The sequence below is a fragment of the Anas acuta genome, chromosome Z (genome assembly GCF_963932015.1).
Source record: "Anas acuta chromosome Z, bAnaAcu1.1, whole genome shotgun sequence".
In the NCBI taxonomy this organism is placed as follows: Eukaryota; Metazoa; Chordata; class Aves; order Anseriformes; family Anatidae; genus Anas; species Anas acuta.
In genome coordinates, this window is record NC_089017.1 from 68,549,782 (window position 1) to 68,573,943 (window position 24,162).

Genomic DNA, 24,162 nt, shown 5'->3' on the forward strand with positions numbered 1-24,162 from the left:
GGGGTTGGACCAGTGATCTCCAGAGGTCCCTTCCAACCTTAACTGTTCTGCAGTCTGTGAAGAGAATGCAGTGCAGCTCAGGTGAGAGAAATGAAATTTAACAAACCAGAGAGAAATGAAATTTACCAGCAGGTCCACGGTCATCTCTGACTGCTTCTAGTTGGTAGAGATTTTAACTATCTCCAGCCCTACAATGGTGTCTTTATAAATATATGTATACCAGGCAACATAATTTAAAAACAAATGGCTTTTAACTGGAACAGGTATGAATACTTGTCCTGGTTTCAGTTGGTATAGAGTTTGGTTTCCTCCTAGAAGCTGGTATGGTGCTGTGCTTTCAATTTAGGATGAGAATATTGTTGATAACACACCAATGTTACAACAACACCATTTAAGTTAGATGAAAGCAATATTCAATCCAATAAAGGATATGCATCTGTATGAAATGGAGCAAACAGTTACAAATCACTTGTTTGAAGCCCCCAACATTTTTGTGCTCTACTGATTTAGGTGAATTCTTGGTGTTATTGCCAGCCACATAACTCCAGTTATTTTCTGTTTTTTGTTTGTTTGTTTGTTTGTTTGTTTGTTGTGTTTTTGTTTTTGTTTTTGTTTTTGTTTGTTTGTTTGTTTGTTTTTGTGTGTTCTACTTATAACTGAGTATCTGTAGCTCCAACAAAGAGATAACAAATGCTGTTGTTGATATGATTGTACCTCTTTATTTTACTGATTACTTTTTCCCATGTCTTTTTTACCCCTTCTTTGTCCCATTCTTCATCTATCTTAGTAATGTGTTTTCTTTCACTTACAACAGGAATTACAGGCAGAGAAATCTCAGAGAGATGTTCATTTTTAAATGTACTTCAAGTGCTGCAAAATTGAGAACTGCCTTTATTTTGTTGCTGTATTTTCAAAATGGTGCTAACAATCATAATATTAATTGGCTGTCAGGCCCCTAACCAGATGGATCACAACATGTAGTTGGCATGCTTTGGTTAAGTATTCCACTCAAAAGCACTATGTTCAGCCATTTCCAGGGATTCAGTGTATGAACATTGCTACAATCTGGGTGTTTCACATAACTCTGGGAGATCTATATTGTAAATTAAGAATGAATCAGTATCAATTTCTGATAACTGTTAAGGTAAGTTTAACAGGCTGGCTATCAGATGTTGAAGAGGAAAATACAAGGATAAAAACAGTTTGGAAATAAGCACATCTCACAGACTTGTGTTCTGTAATGCCCAATACCATGCTGGCTAGAGACCCATCCATACCATGAAAAACAGATGTCACTTTGTTGAACGAGAACATTTAACTAAGCAGCAGGAGATCCCTCAGAGACTCCCTGGAAAAACAGTGTCTGGAGACATGCCCTCAGTGCTGTGCTGTGCAGCATACTATGAAACCTTACAGAGGACACAACTGTTTCAACTAACTCTCCTGTGAAAACAGCATTCACTCCTTCCCCACTGAGCAGAGGGAAACCTTTATATTCCAGTCTGCCAGCAGACTTGTGGGCACACAGTGTGTGCCACAGGTATGCTACTGACTCTCAGCAGTCCTTCTCTGTCTTCACTAGCTTCTTTAGCTGGTTGTCCCAAGGTGGTTTATCCTCCCTACAGCCAATTCGTCCGCTGGTTATATGTTATATTTCAAGCTTCTTTATGTAGATGACCCTTTTCCACTGGTGCAAAATCTTCCCTTAACTCCTTCAGAAACAGTCATTTCCAACACGGAGAGAATTAGAAAGTAAAACAATTAATTTTATGATTGCTTTCTCCTCTGCCATAGGTCCAGCCATCTATCCACAGAGAGAGTAATGATATGTCCTGACTTCAGTGAGAAATGAAATGAGGTCATTGCAAGGATCTCTGGCCTTGATGCAATGAGTGGTAAAACTTCCATGAGAATGAGAGCACAATTATACCCTGTTTCTTTCTTTCTTTCTTTCTTTCTTTCTTTCTTTCTTTCTTTCTTTCTTTCTTTCTTTCTTTCTTTCTTTCTTTCTTTCTTTCTTTCTTTCTTTCTTTCTTTCTTTCTTTCTTTCTTTCTTTCATTTCTTTCTCTCCTTCTCTCCTTCTTTCTTTCCTTCTTTCTTTCTTTCCTTCTTTCCTTCTTTCCTCCTTTCCTTCTTTCTTTCTCTCTCTCTCTCTCTTTCCCTCTCTCTCTTTCTCTCTCTCTCTCTCTCTCTCTCTCTCTCTTTCTCTCTTTCTCTCTTTCTCTTTCTCTCTTTCTCTCTTTCTTTCTTTCTTTCTTTCTTTCTTTCTTTCTTTCTTTCTTTCTTTCTTTCTTTCTTTCTTTCTTTTCTTTCTCTCCTTCTCTCCTTCTTTCTTTCCTTCTTTCTTTCTTTCCTTCTTTCCTTCTTTCCTCCTTTCCTTCTTTCTTTCTCTCTCTCTCTCTCTTTCCCTCTCTCTCTTTCTCTCTCTCTTTCTCTCTTTCTTTCTCTCTTTCTCTCTCTCCCTCTTTCTCTCTCTCTCTCTCTTTCTCTCTCTTTCTTTCTCTCTCTCTCTTTCTTTCTTTCTTTCTTTCTTTCTTTCTTTCTTTCTTTCTTTCTTTCTTTCTTTCTTTCTTTCTTTCTTTCTTTCTTTCTCTTGCCTTCTTTCCTTCTCGTTTTTGGGTTTGTTCATTTTTATTTGTTTGTTTGTTGTGGGTTTTTTGTTTGTTTGTTTGTTCTTAATGATTATTTTCAACTTGTGACAAGCTTGAATAATGGGTCATTGACATGAAAGTTTAGTGTACGTGGGGACTGACTCTTCACAAGCTACAGGTGTTTTTTACTTTTCCCTAGTCTCCCCCTGTATTCTGCCTTGGTGCATTATAGATGAAGAGAGAACAGACAAAAAATGCTAAGGAAGTGAGGTTCAATTTACTTGCTCCTCTCAGAAGTCAGATTTTTCAAGGCACAGCAAGCCTTAGTACTGTTTTATTTTCAGCTGATGGAAGCAAGAAATGTCTCTGGTACTATCAGACTATCAACAGCACACTCATAATTATGATGCTGGAATAAGTGAATGGGCCTTTAGTGACCTATTTGATTTATAAATTTGGTTTGCACTGTGATCTCAAGACACTAGGTATATACTCTTTAATATTCCAGGTAACAAAAAGATGCACACAGCTGCAGAAGATGAGTATCCTTAGTAACACTATTTGAATTTACTGCATTTACCAATCAAAAAGAATAAAATCAGGAAAACAATGATGGTGAACAACTGATTTTGTGCAAAACTATGAATACTTTGTATGTTTCATTAAAAGTCTGCACTATGCATTTTCTGTAAGTATTTACACAAAAATACAATAGCAAGAGGATTCTGTCCAAGGAGGGGAGCAGCTTTCACTAAATGTCTTCTATTTACAAAATAGCCTGTACTACTTAAAAGGTATATTTCAGCACAACTGTGGTTTATCTAACCTAGATGACGCAGGGTTGTGTGCCTGAAACGACCTGCAAACATCAAGCTTCAGTATGGTGATACACACAATGTATGTATTTGATTGGTGTTAGGCATTTGCAACACAGCAGTCACCAGGCTCCAACCTGCTTCCAGTCCTTCGGTATAATTTAGGGGAAAGTCTAGGGAAAGTGTAAGCACTTTTATCTTATGAAACTCATCTGAGTAGAGACCTGTATTCAGAGGCACAGTAATGCCTACAAAGAAGCATAACGATATTGGTTGTGCTCAATACTCTTGAGACCAGGAGTGAAATCTTAAGCTCCCAAGGAAGGTTTGGCCACTCTGTCTGTCAAAAAGTGTAAATTCCAAACAAAGAAGCAAATACACCAGCTGAAGGAAGACTGGAAATATTTGTTCTTAAGGACTCTTGTAGAATATTCTGAAAAAAAAAAATGCAATTTAAAAAATGCTGCAAACTTGCATGCATAACATTTCTACTTTCTCTTCCTAAAACATCAACTGTTTTATTCCCATCTTCTGTCTTTATTTTTCCAGTTGTGTTCTTGGGTGGAAAGTATGAATGACATTCAGAGTTTAGATTCTCACACAGTGCTAATGTCTTTTTTTGTTGTTGTTGTTCCCCTTCCCTTCCCCTCCCTTCCCTTCCCTTCCCTTCCCTTCCCTTCCCTTCCCTTCCCTTCCCTTCCCTTCCCTTCCCTTCCCTTCCCTTCCCTTCCCTTCCCTTCCCTTCCCTTCCCTTCCCTTCCCTTCCCTTCCCTTCCCTTCCCTTCCCTTCCCTTCCCTTCCCTTCCCTTCCCTTCCCTTCCCTTCCCTTCCCTTCCCTTCCCTTCCCTTCCCTTCCCTTCCCTTCCCTTCCCTTCCCTTCCCTTCCCTTCCCCTTTCATGTAGCAATGAAGTAAGATGTAAAGTTTGGGTTGAAGAGAACTGGTGAGAAGTGTTCACCCACAAAATGCACTCAAATGAGTAAGTCTCTGTGCTGGGTAGCCACACATGCCTTACACAATGTGCTTGTGTTTTGATGAAACTTTGTTATTGTGCATGACAGGAAAAAAGAAATAGTCCCATGCCTGAAAATCAGAAATATTTTGTCTTGAAATTCCTGGTGCTTTGGTGCTTTCCTCCAAAATCTTGAGAGCTTTAACCAGGACTTACAAAAAAATCTTCAGAATCCCTTGAGACAGAATCACTTGAGACACAGACTAAGCTTGCTGTTTGTGCAAATTAAGAGTAAATCTGGCCACAAAATCTTTAAGGAAGTTCTCAGCCCTGATCTAGAACACACAAATGCCAAGTAACCCTGGGGAGAAAGCACCTGCCATTTGGTTTCCCAGATGAATATGAGTATTTAAGGATATATATCAGATTTGAGGACCTTGATATTTTCTGAAGACACCTAGCTATTTTGAAGGTTTGCAGAGCCCACGAAATGCCTGTCTGTCTTTCCCTAAAGTGGTGCAACATCTCTGAAAACCTTCTAGTTTGAAATCTTCTCTTGTTTCCATTTCTTCCAGTTATGGCACTCTTCCCAAAGGACGGAGGGTCCAGCTGGGGATATGAGCTCTCCTTGATCAAATTAACCTTATTGTTCAGCTCATTAACCAATTTAATTTGTCCCATTTGCAGCCACCCTGGTGGGCACCAAGCTACTTCGAACTGTGCAGCAGTTTACAGGGACCTTCCTTGAGCTCTTCAGCAGAAGTGGACTGGTCTTTCAATATTTCTTGCTGTCTGCAGCCATGACCTTGACCATTAAATTGTGATCTCTGTTTTTAGTAAGCAGCTTTGATGTGTATAAACACAATTTGTCCTCAACCACTCAGTACTATATAGCACAGCTACAGATTCACTCCAACAGTCACAGCCCACCCTCATATTTAAAGGCACCAGCATTGCTCTGCTTTGAGACCACTCTACGCTGTGATTTCAGCCTGGCATAACTCTCTGCAGCCATGGACTATAGTACTTTTTTACTATCCCTCATGCACCAGCACTAGCATTCATAAAGGTCATATCAGGGAATTAATCTTGTTGCAAGTTCATCCTCCCTGGCACAAATTTATAAGTAGCTTCCTGAAAGTCTGTCCCAGCACCAGAGAGTCAATAGAAAGTTGAAAGCATCAGGCAAAACTGAAAATCATGATGATAATCAGGATTTGTTTACTAAAATGCGCTCCTGATTGACAGGATGCCTGCCACTGCAATCACAAATAAAATACCTTCACAGAAGATCCTGTCTGAAGAAAATTATTTGAGATTTTTTTTTTCTCACAGAATGCAATGCAGAAAGATGCTGCTGAGATACTGGAAATGAGGTTTCCAGAGGACTTTTGTGCCTTTAAAGCAGTAACCTTCAAGGGCTGATGGTTGACCCAGCTTCAAAGACCTAAAGTAAATGTGATGTTACATATTCTTGTTTGTTTATTTATCTGCCTTAGTTTGACAGTATTGACAACTCTTTGAGGTAACAGGATGATTCAGGTTTACCTAGTTCATTTGTGCCTCCTTTTCTTTGGGCACTGAACTTTCATTCATTAAGCCTTATGGGAAATGATATTTTTAGGTCCAAAGTCTGATGCTTTGACAAAGTGAAGACAACCAGAATCATAATCAGGACCAGATTCACAAGTCCACTTAAAAAAAAAAAAAAAAAAAAAAAAAAAGATACTTTTTGCAGGTGTTTCATTCCACGAAAGTGTTGGTATCAACTAAGGTTTTCAGAACTGGCTCATGGTTTTGGCTCATAGAGAATGTACTTTTTTAGGAAGTATACTAAGGAAACCTAAACTACACTCTGCAAAAGGGAAACAATACGTGATAAGCACCCTTATGTTTATCTCATCCTTATGCAAATTTCATCCTTATACATTTATCTGAAATTAAGTGCTGTTGGGTCAAACATCTGACCATGCTGGTGACGCAGCAGTTTTACAATTAATTTTTTATATCTTCAAGAACACTGGACTAAGCAGTTCTTGAGTTCACCAGCATCTGCTTACTGCTGGCATCTCACATGAAGCATTGCCCTGCACCAGTTGTGTCAAGAGAACTTACTATAGGATCATACCCTAACTTAGGTTACTCAAATGATTTGGACTGAATACAGCACAAATGATTTGGACTGAATAGAGTGCAAATTCCTTTTTATAGAATCACAGAATGGTTGTGGTTGAAAGGGACCTCTGGAGCTTCTATATGGTAAAAACCCCTGCTCAAGCACTGGCACTTAGAGGTGGTTGTCCAGAGTTATGTCCAAATGGCTCTCCAACAAGACAGACCCCACAATCTCATTGGATAATCTGTTCCACTGCTAAAATTTTAAACAACTACTAGCCAGTGTGATAGCATGAGGATAATTATATCAGCATACTTTAGGGAAAAAGAAAAAGAAAAACAAACAAACAAACAAACAAAACAAAACAACCAAAAAAAAAAAAAAAAACAAAAACAAAATACAGAAGCTGGCTTAGCTAACCTCAGTTGTCTTGGTGTGGAGCTATACTATGTTTAACCAGTGTTCTGTTTTTCACTGAGTCCTTATGTGTGGATAGAGATGAAGGAAAAACAGATAGCAAACAACAGCCACTTAAATAGGATATCTGACCAGCTACATTTCTTGGTCCTTCAAAGTAATTTACTTATCTACCTTTCTTCAGATAGACTCTGCAATAAAGTAATCACAAAGGTCTCATACTTTCAGGAGGTATATACTTTGCCAATTCACTTTCAAAAAAGAGATAATTCACAGCCTGGCTTCCTACTGTTTGTGATTTGAGTTTTATTTACAGTTAGAGAAAAAAAGAAAAAAAGAAAAAAAAAAAGATGACAATTCCATTAACTATTCAGGAGTACAGAAAGCCATGCTGCAAAACTGTGATGAATTCATTTATATGCAGAGAAACAGCCAATATATAAAATGGTACTTCTATCTCTGCATGAGTGAAGAGCAATGCTCACAGCAGAGCAGCACAGCTTCATTTCTATGTAGACATTGAAATAAGAGACCAGCTTTTGAAAAACAACTCAGCATATTAGATGTCCAGTAGCTGGGAGCTTCTTTGACAGAAGGGTACCTATTGATGTTCTGAAACAGATGAGAAAGAAATACTTCGATATGTCTGATGATCTTGGCTAGTGTGGATATACATTATTCTGCCAGAAATCTGTGAAATTCAGAAAGTTCCACTATTTTTGGGCTTTAAAACAGAAACTAATCTCTTGGAAAAACCTGGCTTGCATCTAAGCCAATTAGGGAAGAGCTTCGGATGCCAAACAGAACCTAAAAACTATAGGATGAACTTACAGCACTTTCTATTTAATACAATACTACTTCCTTTGCAGGGCAAGAAAGCATCTATGACTACTCAAACAAAAAAATGATTTTATTTAGAAAATATCTTCACCTTCTCCTTTCTCCTCCAAAAAGGGAGAACCTGTCCCAGAAGAGGCACAAACATAAAGTCTCTTACAGTCCAACAAACATATACACATACATCATAGATATCTACATCTACTGACATGCATATACATGATTCTTAGATGGGAACTGCAGCTACCTGAACATATGGCAAAGCCGCAGGCAAATCCATATTCAAAAGAAATAGAGGTCAGTAGAAAATAGAGCAGTGCCCAGGGGATTTTTGCAAGGTAGACAGTTTGTCAGTGCCAAAGACAGCCTGAACCCACAGGAGAAATAAAGGTGTGTAGTATACCAGTCACAACAATAAAGTTATAGGTAGTTTGCTAATGTAAAAGTCAGTAGCATACATAAGGGCACAGCCTAGCCCCATACTTCAGCATGTGTCAGCTGCAGGAAATCCTGAAGGCAGAAAGGCCGCATATTAACACCAAGTATGATGTATTTAAGCACCTGTCTCAGCCAAAACCTGGAGAGTATCAAAGCCAATGCCTGGAGAGTGTCAGCTGGTTGAAACACTGTTATGCTCATTCAAACCAGATGGTCAGAAAACCAACACATATATTTGAATGAAGTCATCACTGAAAGATGAGCACCTGTCAACTCACCCTGCACCCTTCTATCAGATCAGTAAGGGCCAGAGGATCCAACCCCTCAGGCTGTCCTTTCACACTCCATCAGTAATGGGGTCATATGGCAGAGTACAGCCAACTGTAACCAGAAGTTATCACAGAAAATTTCCAGTGCTAAAAAAAGAGCTCTAAGAAGTGCTTACACAATGATGCCACTGGTTATGGCTTGTTTTTGTTATTGTTGTTGTTTTGTATGTTTGTTTTTCTTGCACAGATTTTTTTTTTTTTTTCATTTAGCATTTAGCTCTCATACAGCTGGAGTAGAAAGCTGCTCCAGAGATCAGATAAATATTAAGGAATCCATATAACCCCATCAACAGCTAAGCTGTGCTTAGAAATGACAGCTCAGTGGAGCAGATGTGAAAGAAGTCACAGAAGTACGAACTCAGTCCTCCCCCCTGGGCTCTGTGTCTGAGATTATAGACCCAGGGAAAAAAAAATCTTGTCATAGCCTTACACATTTTCTTGGAAGGTGCGTGTCCAATAAATAGAAAACAGATGCTGCTGAATATTTTATAATTTTTCTCACTCCTTAGCATCCACAAATGTTTTATAATTAATGGGCCCAGGAAAAAAAAAAAATTCTATTCCTGTGTTTTGAAACAGCAAGAGGTGGCTCTATCTAATGCCCTGTGGCAGAGGATGTTAGTATGTACAGTAACTTTCTTGAAACAAACAAACAATAAATAAATAAATAAACAAATAAAGATATCACTGAAAGTTTGATAAAGAAAAGGGCAGAGAGGGAATAATTTGAGCTTGATGTCAATCCTAACATTATGATTTTACAGGATTGGACTTAAGAACTGGCAATAAAATATTTAAGTGAGTGGAATTAAAAATACTACTAGAAAGATCTCTATAACAAAATGCTGCTAATATTGTTCTATGTCTCAAAAATACAGTGTCTTGCCTCTGATTATTTTTATTTTATTCACTTATTTCAGTCTCTTCACAAAGTCTTTCCCTTGAGCCTCTCTCTGACATTGTAATGGGTCAAATACACTGTCTTCCATAAAGGGATGTATTGGTTTTACATGTCAAGGTTTTGGTAGCGGAGGCAGCAGGGGTGGCCACTGTGAGAAGAATCCATTAGCTGCCCCACAGCCAGTTTCAGCCAGCTCCAAAAAGACCCTCTGCTGGCCAGAGACAAGCCAGCAAGTGTTTGCACGTCTGTGAGCACAGATTTAGGGAAGGGAAAAAAAAAAAAAAAAAAACTGCTGCAACACAGCAGCTGAGAGAAAGGAGTGAGAAATGTGAGCCAGCCCTGCAGACACCAAGGTGAGTGCAGCAGGAGGGCAGGAGGTGCTGCAGGCAGGCAGCAGCAGTTCCCCTGCGGGCTGTGCAGGGAGAGGCCCCTGGTGGAGCAGGCTGTCCCCCTGCAGCCCATGGGTCCCACATGGAGCAGATCTCCACGCTGCAGCCCCCCCATGGGTGGAGGAGCCCCCGGTGGAGCAGGTGGATGTGGCCTGGAGGAGGCTGCGGCCCATGGAGAGCCCCCGCAGGAGCAGGCCCCGGGCCGGAGCTGCAGCCCGTGGAGAGGAGCCCACGCAGGAGCAGGGGGTCTGGGGGGAGCTGCTGCCCACCCGTGGGGGACCCGTGCTGGAGCAGTTTGCTCCTGAGGGATGGATGGACCCCGTGGGACGAAGCCGTGTGGGAGCAGTTCCTGAAGTTCCCCCGCAGGCTCAGTTCGGGAATGATGGCATCCCGTGGGAGGGACCCCATGGGCAGCAGGGGCAGAGAGGGACAGTGATGGAGTGGCGGAGAAGTGTCAGGGACTGACTGCAGCCCCCATTCCCTGTTCCCCTGTGCTGCTGGGTGGGAGGATGTAGAAGAGGGTGGATGGGGGGAAGATGTTTTTAGTTTGTTTTTAGTTTCTCAGTGCTCTAGCTTGTTAGTAATAGGTAATAAATTTCATTAATCTCTCTCTTCTAGGTCTGTTTTGTAATGACGAAAATTGTTGAGTGATCTCCCTGTGCTTATCTCGACCCTTGAGCCCTTTTCATTGTATTTTCTCTCCCTTTGATCAGGGTGAGTGAGAGAGTGGTTGTGGTAAAGCTCAGCTGTCTAGCAAGGTAAAAGCACCATGACAAAATCCAATGATACACTCTCCAAGCCTAGAAAATAATTGTCTTCCTGATTTCATTGAGAACATACAGAGCCAGGTTGTCATGAGTGTGCAACAAAAATATTGCTAAGAGTACAGTCCTCCTGTCTGGGGACATGTTGACCTCCCTTACAGATTAAGTTATTAAGGAAATATTTTCTTTCCAGAATCTTCTTCTGAATAGCATTCTCTTTATGCTACTGAGTGAAGCACAAAAATAAACATAGAAAAATACAATTAAGCATTTTGCAATGAAAATACAAAGCTTCCTTGAACTCTTCTGATCAAAATGGTTAAATGTGCAGAATTCACTGCTTGAGCTATTAGAAAGCCTTTGATCAAGATGATCAGTCTTCTGCAAATGTCCTTCACAAATGCAGTTAATGCATTTATCCACAAGGATGCACTTTTGACAGTCTGAGTTTTAGCCCACCCATCCCAGCAAGGTTGGATGAGCAGAGAACATTATACACTGCATAGTAAGCAGATACTAAATTGATGAGTGTCACAGAAATATAAAAGATGACAAAAATAAACAATATTTTCTTTTTTTTTCTCCTGTAAATTTATTGACATGCACTCTACCAATGGCCATCCTGAAGTAAATCCGTCATGAGGATAACATCACATAATCTATGTGTTTGGAGGGGACTTTGGAAGGTCTGTGGTGCAAGCTTTTGCCCAAAAGCAGAATCAGCTATGGGGTCAGACCAGCATGCTCAGGGCTTTGTCCAGGTAGGGTGTGATGATAACCTCCTTCTCCAAGTCTCCTGAGTAGGACGCTTTGCTGGACCTCTTACCAACAAGAAGGGACTCACTGGGGATGTGACAGTCAAAGGCAGCAAAGTTCAAACACAAGAAGCAAGCACACAGGGGGTGTAGTCAGGTACAGATCAACATACCAGCATGCTCAAACAATGTATCTGTATTCCTTCCAGGTTAAGAAAGCCAATGCCCATATGGAGTTGTATCTGTTCAGGGATGGCAAAGACAACAAGAAAGGCCTCTAAAAGTACCTAGGTAACAAAAGTAAGGTTGGGGAAAATGTGGTCCCATTGCTGAATACGATGGAGAACCACGTTCCATAGGACATGAAAAAGGCTGAGGGATCCAGTACAGACAGCAAGGAAGACAGTGTCAAAAGCCCTATTGAAGTCCAGGTAGACAACATCCACAGCTCCCCCCAGGTCTACCAGGCTAGTCTTTTCATCAAGGAAGTTTATCAGCTTGATTATGTGTGACTTCACGTTGGTGAAACCATTGTGTCTGGTCAGATCTGTTGTTTCTTTATTAGGTTTGCTTTTTCAAGACTAACACCAGCAATCAGAAATTACATGCCTGGGGGCTTGTTCTGACCGGGCAGCAGAAAAGCTGCACAGCTCACCAAACTGGTGGAGGCTAAACTGTCATCATCTGGTGTGGTGAGCATGGCCTCAAAATAAATCATAGAATCATAAAATCATAGAATATCCCAAGTTGGAAGGGACCCATAAGGTTCATCAAGTCCAACTCCTGGCACTGCACAGGTCAACCCAACCCACTTTAGACCAAGTGCACAGTCCAATCACTTCTTAAATTCAAACAGGCTTGGTGCAGTGACTACTTCACTGGGGAGCCTGTTCTAGTGTGTGACCACCCTCTCAGTGAAGAGCCTCTTCCTGATGTCCATAAATAAATAAATAATAAAAAAGCAAGTCAGAAACCAAGAAGAGAGGAGAAGAAAGAAGCCAAAGCCAAAGCCAGTTCCCTGACAAAGGAGTCAGACTCCTGGCAGGGCAAGTGTGTGAAAACCTCTAGGAATTTTCCACCCTTATTACCTTCAGAAGGAGCAGGAAGATCTGCTTTAAGTGCTAGAACCAAAACCACCCTGGTTCTGGGGAAACCACCCCTGACTTCTGGGAAGAAGGTATCTCTACCCATCTGTGTTCAAGGAAGAGCAGCATTTTTAGTAGGGACAGGATAATACAATAATCCCTTAAAAGGAACATTTAAACTGTCCACTTAATGAAGTCATATGTCACAGGAAATAATGGAGAGGAAGCTTTTTCATCCAGGCTAAAATCTATGTATTTAAGGATGCAGCTGTCCCTAAATCAAGATCTTCCTGACTGAATGCTGAACTCAGGGCATGACTCTCTCAATCAGAAACTAGGCCCTAGCCACAGATCTTTGTAACAACAGGCTTTTAAGTGGACAACACAATATGAGAGGCCTCTCTGACATCTCAGTGAATTGCTTGAAGCATGTATAAATAGGAGCAAAGCTTTTATTTCCATACGAATGTTTTTGAATCTATCTTCTTTGATGTCTGGGTTAATTCTTAAGGTAGAAGAACTGTTCTTCTACATTAAGATCTGGTGTTACAAGAATCATCAAGGTAATTAGCTAAGAGGAGGGCAACTCTCAAGTGTCTGAGAGATGGAGTGGCCCTCTCTGCTCACAGGGGGTGGGTTACACATGGGGATGGTGTGCTTGGCACTAGGGGCTTTTCAGGGGAGTGATATGGATGGTAAATTAGCTATGAGCAGCACCAGGCAGAGACTACTCAGCATGCAGCAGATACAGAGCACATGGGAGAACATCATGTTTACAGGTCTGTCTGCAAAATAAAACCGCTGTCCCCCCATCCACCCTCTTCTGTCTTCCCACTCTGAACAGTGCAGGTGAAAGGGGAATGGGAGTCCATCCTTCAGGACCATGAAGTCCATCCCCAGGAGCAAACTGCTCCAGCATGGGTTCCCCACGGGTCGGTGGCAGCTCCCCCCAGACCCCCTGCTCTCCATGGGTCGCAGCCTCCTCCAGGCCACATCCACCTGCTCCACCGGGGGCTCCTCCACCCATGGGGGGGCTGCAGTGTGGAGATCTGCTCCATGTGGGACCCATGGGCTGCAGGGGGACAGCCTGCTCCACCAGGGGCCTCTCCCTGCACAGCCCGCAGGGGAACTGCTGCTGCCTGCCTGCAGCACCTCCTGCCCTCCTGCTGCACTCACCTTGGTGTCTGCAGGGCTGGCTCACATTTCTCACTCCTTTCTCTCAGCTGCTGTGTTGCAGCAGTTTTTTTTTTTTTTTTTTCCCTTCCCTAAATCTGCGCTCACGGACGTGCAAACACTTACTTGCTTGTCTCTGGCCAGCAGAGGGTCTTTTTGGAGCTGGCTGAAACTGGCCCTTATCTAATGTGGGGCAGCTTCTGGATTCTTCTCACAAAGGCCACTCCTGCTACCAAAACCTTGCCATGTAAAGCCATCCTCCCATAAACATAGGATCATAGGGTTAACCTTTTTTTTTTTTTTTTTTTTTTTTAAGAACAGATTAAATCCAATAGCTAGACATGAGCTTAAAACCTGAAGATCAGTGTCTAATCAACTTTGCAAAACTATTTAAGGAAGCAAAATTGTTCCAAAAGTACCTTTTTTTTTTTTTTAAGATAATTTTTATTAGGTTTTGTATGAGAAATACAAGAATATGGGAATGTGAATATGAGAAACAGGGCTTCAGTTTCTTATACATATCATCAGATACTAGATTATAGTAAACTTTTATGAATATGTCTAGTGGAAATGCCTTAAGTCTTGCCTACTCTTTCCAAAGCATTAAAAACAGTACTACAGAGATATAGCTGGAGAGATAACAGGTAGTCTTCAAAGATATAGACATCACCTAGGAATCATGCTTTTATGGACTTCTGTAAATGTTGAGTTTCATTTTTGCTTTCAAAAAATTCTTCACCGTTAATGAATAACAATTCAATACTTAGACTTGTTTCTCCCCAAATATTTTTGAGTATCAAGCAGTAGGTCTATTTCAATCAAATGCTCTATTTCTCTCCTGTAATTTAGTTTCTAATACAGCTGCCCATCTACTTCACATGCAGTTCATTATAGCTTTTAATTTTTAACAATGCCATTGAGCTGGATGCATGGAAAAGATAATGGGTAGGCATTTGTCGTTCTTGTGGTAATGAAAAGACTGTCTTGGCTATACATTTTTAAATTATTTTTAAACATTAATGCTTTTGAAAAGAACAATTTGACCATGGTTAATCTTCCCAGGTGCTTGGCTAGACAAGCACATCTTGTCTTGAAAAATACTTACATTGCTCCTATAGAATGTACACCACTTCAAGACTTGCAAACATATGTCAGTAAAAACCTGTTCTTTCAGTTTGACAGATTATGTATACCAAAATAGGTTTATAAATGGCTGCCCAGCACCTGCCCATCTTTTAACTAGTCATTCCTTAAAAGGCTGTTTTAAAACTTAATCATTAATTCACATCACAGTATGATAACTCTCTTATATGTGAATTTTTATACATGAGGGAAAAAGGGCCTGGAAAAAAATTGTATATAAGTTCAGAGTTCAGTGTTTCATATCTCAGAATTAAATGTTTTAATAGAGTGGATTACTAACTGGGGCCTATATTCTGTAAAGATAATTAGGAGCCTAGCTCTCACTGATTTTAATGGGACTTAATTATCCAAGAATCTTTTAAGAATAATTAATGATATGGCATTGCAATATATACCAGAAGTGACTTGCATTTAACACAGAATGGCTTTGATCTCAAAAGGAAAACTGTAGGCATGCTACGGTCTACATGTGAGAATAGTAATCTAGGGCTACTGTGCTTCATCTGGTTAAATCTGCAGGCTGAGAGGCAAGAGAGAATACCTGAGATAATGTGATGCAGGTGTGTAATTTACTAAATTGCTGAAGTGGATGCAGAGAATGGACCAAATGGGTTAAAAAAAAAAAAAAAAAAGTGATCAGCTGATGTGAAAAATCACAATAATTTCAACAAAAGGCAAGAAAACAGCTTGCACTGACTGATATTCATTGACTTTCATGAACTTCCAAAAACCATATATATTATTGGAGAAACAACGGGCAGCTATTTCATTTCCAAACAGCAATCAGAAGTCTACTTTCAGCACAGAGTTGGGAGATTCAATAAGAATTAGATTTTAGGAATTACTGCACTCTGAATTCTGTTATTTTCTTCTTGAAAGCTAAGAAAATTTTGTTCTTATGGAAAGAATGGATTTTAAATTATTGTGAAGGGGCATCAACATCTATTTGTGAATCATTGCAAAATATTCTTCCTTCACAGATGAATAATAGAGACATGACAAATGCTATGTTTGTTCTTAATACTCTTAAGTTTGACAGGACTTAAGTAGGATGTATTCAGTTTTTAAAGAGATTCCATCTGTACAACAAAATTCAAATTATTTCATTACGTTACCTTATCAAAACCAAACATAGTGGTGGCCATAGGATATAGGAAACAGAGTCAGATATCTCTGACTATTAGTCATAATAACAGGATAACGGCCAAAATATTTTGTGATCTCTGTATTGGATTGTTTGGTAAGTATTTGAAACTGGTGACAAATATAAACAGGTGACTACTATGGCAGAAGTATACATCAACAGTATTTTATCAGATAACATGAAAGACAGCAAAGGTACAGATAGAAACCTTAAGATGAACAGCAGGAGCTGTGCTGCTAGAGACTACTCTATTTGCACAGCTGTAACAAAGCCAGCTTTTTATATTTTAAAATATTTTTATTTTAATATTTATATGTTACTGATACACTTTAAGAAGTTCTAAACATTATTTTATTTGAGAAGTCACCAAAATTGTGTTCATTAAAATCTGTCAGGGAAAGAAAGTAGAGATATGTGAAATAAACTTTTTAATGTGAAATATTTTTCAGAGCCAAATCAGAAATCTGTGGGAAAATCAAAGCTTAAATCCAGAAACCAAAATCTGAAGTGGGAAAAAAAAAAAAAAACATGTATAGATTTTTGGCCTGCACTCCTGCTCTGCCTAAGTATTCTATTTTATGGCAACTAATTTTCTTAGGAGAAAGTGTGTCAATTTCTCTTTAAAAATCCCTCGGCTTTTATTGCAAGATGAAAAAAGCCACTTCTCATTTACTTCTATCACAGTTTGTGACACTAATGTGTTACTTCAGTATGAGTTTATGCAAGCAAGAAGAAGGAAAAAAGGTCCTGACAGGCTGTGATGCAGCACCATCATCTTGAAAAAAAATTTCAGCAGTGGCTTTCCAGCCAAATAAGCCTGCTCTGTAGGGAACACACTACAGCAATGCACCATCCTCAACTAAGCAACACCGCTGCAGAGGGGAAACTCTCACAATGAGGTAAAATTCATCCTTCCATTCTTCATGGATTCATCAGGGGGCAAAGGACAGGCATTGCCTTGAACATTACAGGATTTGGAGCCAGCATCAGGAAAAGGAATTTGCAGAGCTCAGTTCTGCAGATGTCACAACCATCAAGGAGATCGGTTTTGAAAAATTAACATTATTTCCAAACATGCACGCTTCTCCTCTCCCCCTCCAGGTTAACATAATTTTCTGGACCTCCAGGCCTTGATGCAATCGTGGCTATTCCCCAGTGATTCAGACGAGTGTAAAATCCAGAGAAAGAGGGAGAGAACAGGGTCTGGGGTGTTGAATGGTACAGGGAGGGTTGCATTGGAAGGAGGATCAACTTCTGCTCCCTGGGACCCCTGCTAGGTGACTTGGTAGAACATATAGCACATACAGCATGCTCCAGCAAAACATGTTATATAAAACATCCTGCTATTCATTTTTAAGTTGCACAGGTACTGCTCATGATTCATATTATAAAAAGGGAAGAGCTCTGTCTCACAACTGGACTTCATCTTGCTGCTCAGGACTTGAGTAGAAATGTCTCTGGTGCAGATGCCAACAAAGACCTTACTTCATTCTTCACTGTCCTTGTAAGTAAAACAAAACATGAGAAGAGAGTTCAGAAGTTAGATAACCAGCCAGTAGGCTTTCTTTATGTTCTCTTCAGAACACATGGAATGGCTGGGCTGGAATTTGAAAGATTTAGAAATTGCTTTCATGATCTGGACATGTCAGTGTACCTGGCTTCCAATCATTGTTTTCTGTCCTGTGTAGTTAGATCACTGGTGTCTCTGTGAAAGACTGGCTTCAAATCCTGGGTCTGCCCAGTGTGGAGTACCATGGAGATGCCATGGTACATGGCCAATCATTTAGATAGCCTGGACACTTTGAGGCTGTTTAGGGCCATGATAAACTGAAAATCTATAATGTATCATGTGACAAAGAAAGCTGCAAAGGTGATGATCTATTTTATTTTTATTTTTGGATCAGAAAACTGAGAGCACTTTCAAGGCTAAGATTGTGCCAGTAGACAGTGGTATTAAATACTTGAAAGACCAAAGATCAGTTTGTTGTAAAGAACAAAAAATTAGGCTCATCACTAGTTTACAAATTAACTTTTTATCAAATGTTGTCCATATAATTTTTCTACTCTTGAATCTCTCCACATTTTCAAACTTCAGACATCATGCATAGTTTATTCCCACAACAGATAAATAAAACACTATGAAATCAGCAATTGTCAGAAATAGAAGCACTGAGAGCTAAATGAAAAACCTACACATACATTTACTCAAGAATTTACTGGGGGGAAAGGCAGAGCAACCATTTTCTTAAATAAAAATAATCAACTCTGTCTTTACTGTTTTCTTCATTTCTTGATTTTAACTGGCAGAAGGATTGACAAATATCTTTCTTTTGCAAGGTATTCCAAGCGCATCTGAAAAAGGAAATATGTGAGCTTGGTTAATTGCTCAGATTTCAAGCTAAACTTATTAAAGCTAAAATAGTTTGGACACAGGTCTGGCATTGCTCTGCTGCTTTGTCCATCATGAAAGAACAATTTAGTTTGTTTCAGGACTCTATCTTTTCAAGCTCAAATAGAGCTCAGGTTGTGTTTGCTCTCTGTCCATCTGGAGAGGAGAAAAAACAGATTTAGAGGTAATATGTGAGCGCATAGTGAGATCTGAAGTAATTCGAGTAACTGCTCCATTAGACTTCTCTGCTACCTGTGCATGATACCTGTACAGCTTAATGCAAGCAACTATAACAAAATTTGTGAACACAGACAAACACATGGAGGGAAGAAAAGAGTGGCCGCCGTATCGCTTTGCCATTTTAATCACAGGGATGTTAAAACTGTGTCTTTTTGTCATACCACAACTTGTGCTTCCAGTCCTCAATTCAGAAAGCACAATCTTGAGACTGAAAGCTTTGCTTAACAAAAGCTCTCTCAGCAACTGAAGACAGAATTACACATATAAATTTTCTGTCATTCCTGTCAAAAAACAACTCAAGGTCACACTTCAGCAGTACAGAGGCAGTGATGTTTTTTCAGTCATCATTAGAATTCACAGTGCTATTTACATCTGTGATGCTCAAACAATTTTCTGAGGTTTCTGACACTTCGAACCAGGAAACCAAGAGCAAACTGGCACCCTCTGTTTGTCCTTGTATACTACCTATACCAGTTCCCTTGGTTTTCTACATCTGCAAACAAAGCTAAACAAAACAATTTACAACCTGAGTCTGTAAGATGTAAGATGTAAGCAATAAATCTTGATGTTGGAAAACAGCATAAAGCATACTTTATCAAGGGCACAGCTACCCAATGGGAAGCGAAAAGTGGGTAAGTGGAAAATACCAACACATTTTAAGCAAAGCCAGAATAGGATGCATGTACTCTGAAACTGTTTCGTAAAAAGATGCTTATTATGAAATCAAGGTCTAACCTGTTTCTTCACTGATGACAGTTAGTGCATTTCAGGTTATGTAATACAAGAAAACAGCATTCTCAATATTTCTACCAGTGTCTTGAGACATTTTCTTATACCTCTTGCTGAGGAGCTGACAATTTCTCAGCTTTTTTTTCACTGTTTTTTGGTAGCAGTCTCCATCCATAACATTATTGCACATTAGAGTAAAATATAGGTAAAGGCAGCAGACCACATGCTGTAGCCAGAAGCAGTGGGAGATCTGCAAATCATTTGCCTAGGGCCATTTATTCATCTGAAATATTTAAATGGAATAGGCTAGTGCCTTTAAATCTAACAATTGGTCATTGTTTCCCAGCACAAACTGAGTCTAAAACATTTGTCAGAAACCAGTTTAGTGGGGAACTGATAATTCTGCTTTGTATGTAACCTGGATGCCTCTTACACAATTACTGTGGTACAGATGCTAATGCATTATCCTATCACCTTTCATTAACAATGTATATTATCATCTCTCCTATAAAACTGCACTTAAAGTTCACTTTCATCAAAGCTCAAAATCTTAAAAGCAGTTGTAGCTTTCAACTAATTTTTTATTTTTATTTTTATTTTTATTTTTATTTTTATTTTTATTTTTATTTTTATTTTTATTTTTTTACCACATTTACACTGAAACTTGTTTTAGATGTCCATTTTTAAAAGGAGAAATGCATCACACCAAACCTATTTGCACTTCTGCGTTTTCACATTCGAATGCAACTTGCATAAAAACACAAAACCCATGATAAATGCTGCCTTAAGACCTAAAAGATCTACATTTTCCTGGAACAAATCTCTGTATCTCAATTACAAAAGGCACCACTGTCATACATCAGATCAGGAGGATAAACAGGACACAGACTGCCAATGGGGTCAGGGCACAAATGCAGAGCTCCATGATAAACACAAGTGCCCACCAGCACTATAACCACAGCAGTCCAGTGCCACTTCTATTGGTAGATGAAGCTAGGCACAGAGCTACACTACACACATTTTATAACCAACCTGATAATTCTGCACAGCTCTTGCAATGTTCAGCATGGCATAATTAGTACTGTGAACAACAAAATACCTGTTGGCTTCTCATCTCTAAATTTGTTCCTTTGTGTTAGACTATGTGATGCACTCAACAAAAAGCCCAGATGCTTTTAAACAAGGAAGATTTGAGGGCTCTGGGCAGCATTTGTGGGTTAAATGCATACAATCCAGATACAGGCTGTTGCAAGGCATAGGAGTTTCCAGCACAGGAAAGCAGTAAAAAGCACTTTACCACTTACTGAGCTCTTTCTGGAAAACTGTTTAACCTTCTGATTGAAGGAAAGCATATTTCTCAAAAAAGCAGTTGTTGCAGAGGATGCACTTTTAGATAAATGAAAGTCAAATGGCTCTTGAGTTTATTTTAATGTTTATTGACAAAATTCAATTAGGAGCAGTACATGTAAATGCTAATGCACTCAGTTATGTTTAAGCTAGTGTGAATATATAATCCTCTTACAGTCTAGATAATTTAATAGACACTCTATTGAATAATCTTGCTTCTTTCCCCACAGGTAACAGAGTTGAATATTGCAATCCACAGGCACAGGATTTAACTGGTCTGGAGGCCTTAAACTGAAACATAGCTGGAATGATGCCACTTGGAAAAAGTTATTTCTTATGCACAAAATATTTAACATTTGAAGCTCACCAAACTCTTTTGCAGAGACAGCTCTCTGAGAAGAGCTCTGTGCAAGGAACTAACACAAATCAAATTAGTGCACTGAAGCTAAATAGGACAAATGTAATTTGATCTCTGAAAAGTTTTTCAGAAAGTCATTAAAACAAAATTTTACTCCTCCTTTTTAAAAAAGAAAAATCTAACTAGGGATGACTAGAAAAACATGACATTGGATTCCCAAAGGTAGGAGTCACAGAGCTCCATTCATAGATAGTAAAAAAACACCCTCCCTTCAGATTTTTTTAAAGAAATTTGCCCGCTCTTTGAAATAGTTTTGAAAACTATGCAATACATAAATTTTATTTTATTTTATTTTATTTTATTTTATTTTATTTTATTTTATTTTATTTTATTTTATTTTATTTTATTTTATTTTATTTTATTTTATGATTGAAAATCCAGGCAATGCCCTGTATGATTCCAGTTCTGTGCTATCCAATGTTATCCAATTGGAAATGGGCACCAATGAAACTGATAGCTATGTCAAGAACCAGTGAATAGTTTATTGCATAGCAGGACTAAATCTAAGAATTTTCTATTTTAATGTAATTTTTTTTTTCTTTTTTTTTTTTTTAATGTTTTCCAGCGAAATCATCTATCTACAGATTTTTTACAGACCCAAAGTCCAACTTCTTCCCTCTGAAACTGATGAACAATTTTAATCATATTTTATTCTGTCACAGTGCTTATTCATGCATGCAGAGGTATCCATAATGCAACACTATTTTAGGAGAGCAATAAAGACTCAGAAAGTTTTCCCTCAACCTCAAACGAACTCCTATAGCTCAAAAGATGGATTTAGAATTTCAAACTAGCTGCAGAGTAAGTTTCTTAAATGTAGTATTTACCAGCCATCCCTAGGAGGAAAATGTTAGCAGACCTAAGAGGTCAGAACATGCAGACTATGCACCTTATGGAAATAGCAAAGAGATTTGAAAGCAGTATAGTGAAAATGGAGGGTGGCTGCCCATAACGAATCAGTAATATATTGATGCTTGGCACTTTTCATGGTCCATGATACAACTTCTTAATTTCCCTTTTTCACCTTTTTCCACTTAAATCCACATAAAATCTTTTAAAGAGAAAAAAAAAAATGTAAGAACCTTTGCTATGGAACTTTTCCAAAAACTCCCTATTTTCCTTGCAGATTTCTGTTTGAACTTAAGAGGATTCTAGAATAGTTTCAATGGGAAAATAACAGGTTTAAACACAAATATTTATCATTTCAGGCTCACAAGCCTCTTACACAGAGACAGCACTCTGATAAAAGCATTCTTCCCTTTCAAGCAGAAATACTGTTTTCAACTTTCCCATTTCAAATAGTAGTACACTACTAAAGTTTTTCATTTCCTATTCTTACACCTAATTAATATTTATTGGCTTGTTTTTGTGTGTGTATTTTGGTGTTTTGCTTTTCGTGTATGTGTGTATTTTTCTTTTCCCCTCAACATTACAGCAATGTGTAACAATGTGTTACTCTCTCAGCTTTCACCCAGAGAAGTGATAAGTTTCTAGCCTTCACAGCTCTAGGTAAACTTCCTCAATATAGCAGCAATACCAGCTTAAAACCCTGGAGGCATGTATAGGTAAAAATGTCTCACATTTAAAGTTAAAAAATTGAGTACCAATTTCACAATGTTTAATAAATTTCCATGGCAGTCTAGAAACAGCTGAACTAGAAGTGGTCAGATAAAGTGAAAAATTTGACAAGTTTCTGCTGTGCATTATAAAAGATGCAAGCTCCATTATTGCATTAACAGCTCAAGTCTCTGAGCAGACATCTAGATAATTACATACAATATTGGCTATATGACACAGGCATATGTAAATGAATAGCAATTTAACCTAAAAATGACCAAAAAATACCAAAGCAATTAGAGCTGGAAGATACTCTCTCAGTGGAAGGCTGTACCAAAAATACTTTCCTAAATTTCCCTTGGCATTTTTATTTAAAAGAAGGATGGTTCTTAGAGTTTTCCAGCTGTAAATACTCAACTCAGCTATGTAGGCAAAGCAGTATAATATTTTCAGGTATAATAAGCATTTGTCCAAACAGCAATGAGTCATAAAGTGTAGAAAAAATAAATACCACAAACACAACTGAACTTAATGTTTCATTGTTTGCTCTTAGCACTAAATATCCAGCACTGCTAACAGGAGTTAACATATTTTGGATGTTTCTAGCATGCATGCTTTCTAAAAGGTCTGTGAGGACCTTCCCAGTTAGCACCTCTTAGCAACCTCTTTGTACACATCCTTCAGGTTGGAAGTCCACAACTCCAGCTAAGACATCTGGGAGCTGCTAATGAGACCAGTCCTTGCAATTATACTTGCTTAAAGGATTAGACCTATGTGGTTTGTTTTATGTTTTATAACACAGCTTCCCATTTTAATAATTGGCTTTGTTACCCCAGCAGCAGAATTAAAACTGTGTATCTTCCTTTGGTTGCTGCATTATTCATGAGCATGGTGCTAAGTGTGTGTTTGCCACGGCATCATTGCTCTGCTTGCTCCTCCAGGGAGCTCAACAGGAACAACCTCTGCTCTGCTTAAACTATCTGAGCAAAATTATCCCCAGACTTGTCTTCCTGTTGCCTTTGGCAATTTTCTGGTCTTGTGGCATACAAGTTTCTTTAAAGAGCTCTGACAGTTTGACTTTAATGCTGGTGATAGAATAATAATAATAATAAAAAAAAAAATTTCTTCAGATTTTGTTGCACTCAACTGTAAAGCTACTTCTACAAACTGAGCTTGTCACTCAGACATACAGAGAAAGAGGAGGTGGTTGACAGTACAGTCACATCAGTCACATGGCGCACCAGTGACAGGAATGTACAAGGGAAAGATGAATGACAAATGCAAATTACAAAAAAAAAAAAAAAAAAAAAAAAAAAAAAAAAAAAGTTTGACAGGGATATACTAGAGATTTTTGCTAAACTTTTGTTTAAATCTGTGCTACAGACATTGAGTGTGTTGTCCTTGATATAAAACAGAAGGTATAGAAAAGATCTAGATTGAGTGAATTTGTTTAACGAGTTTCTCTGCAATTTAACCATAGTTTCTGTGTTCAAAATCCCTTACAGTTGAAGATTCAACAAAATTTCCTCCTGTCATGTCTGTAGTCTGTCATTTATGTTTATATTTCACTTACAAATTTATAATAATCTGATGTGATAGATATGGCTTGGTAACCTTTTCCAATGAATTTTAA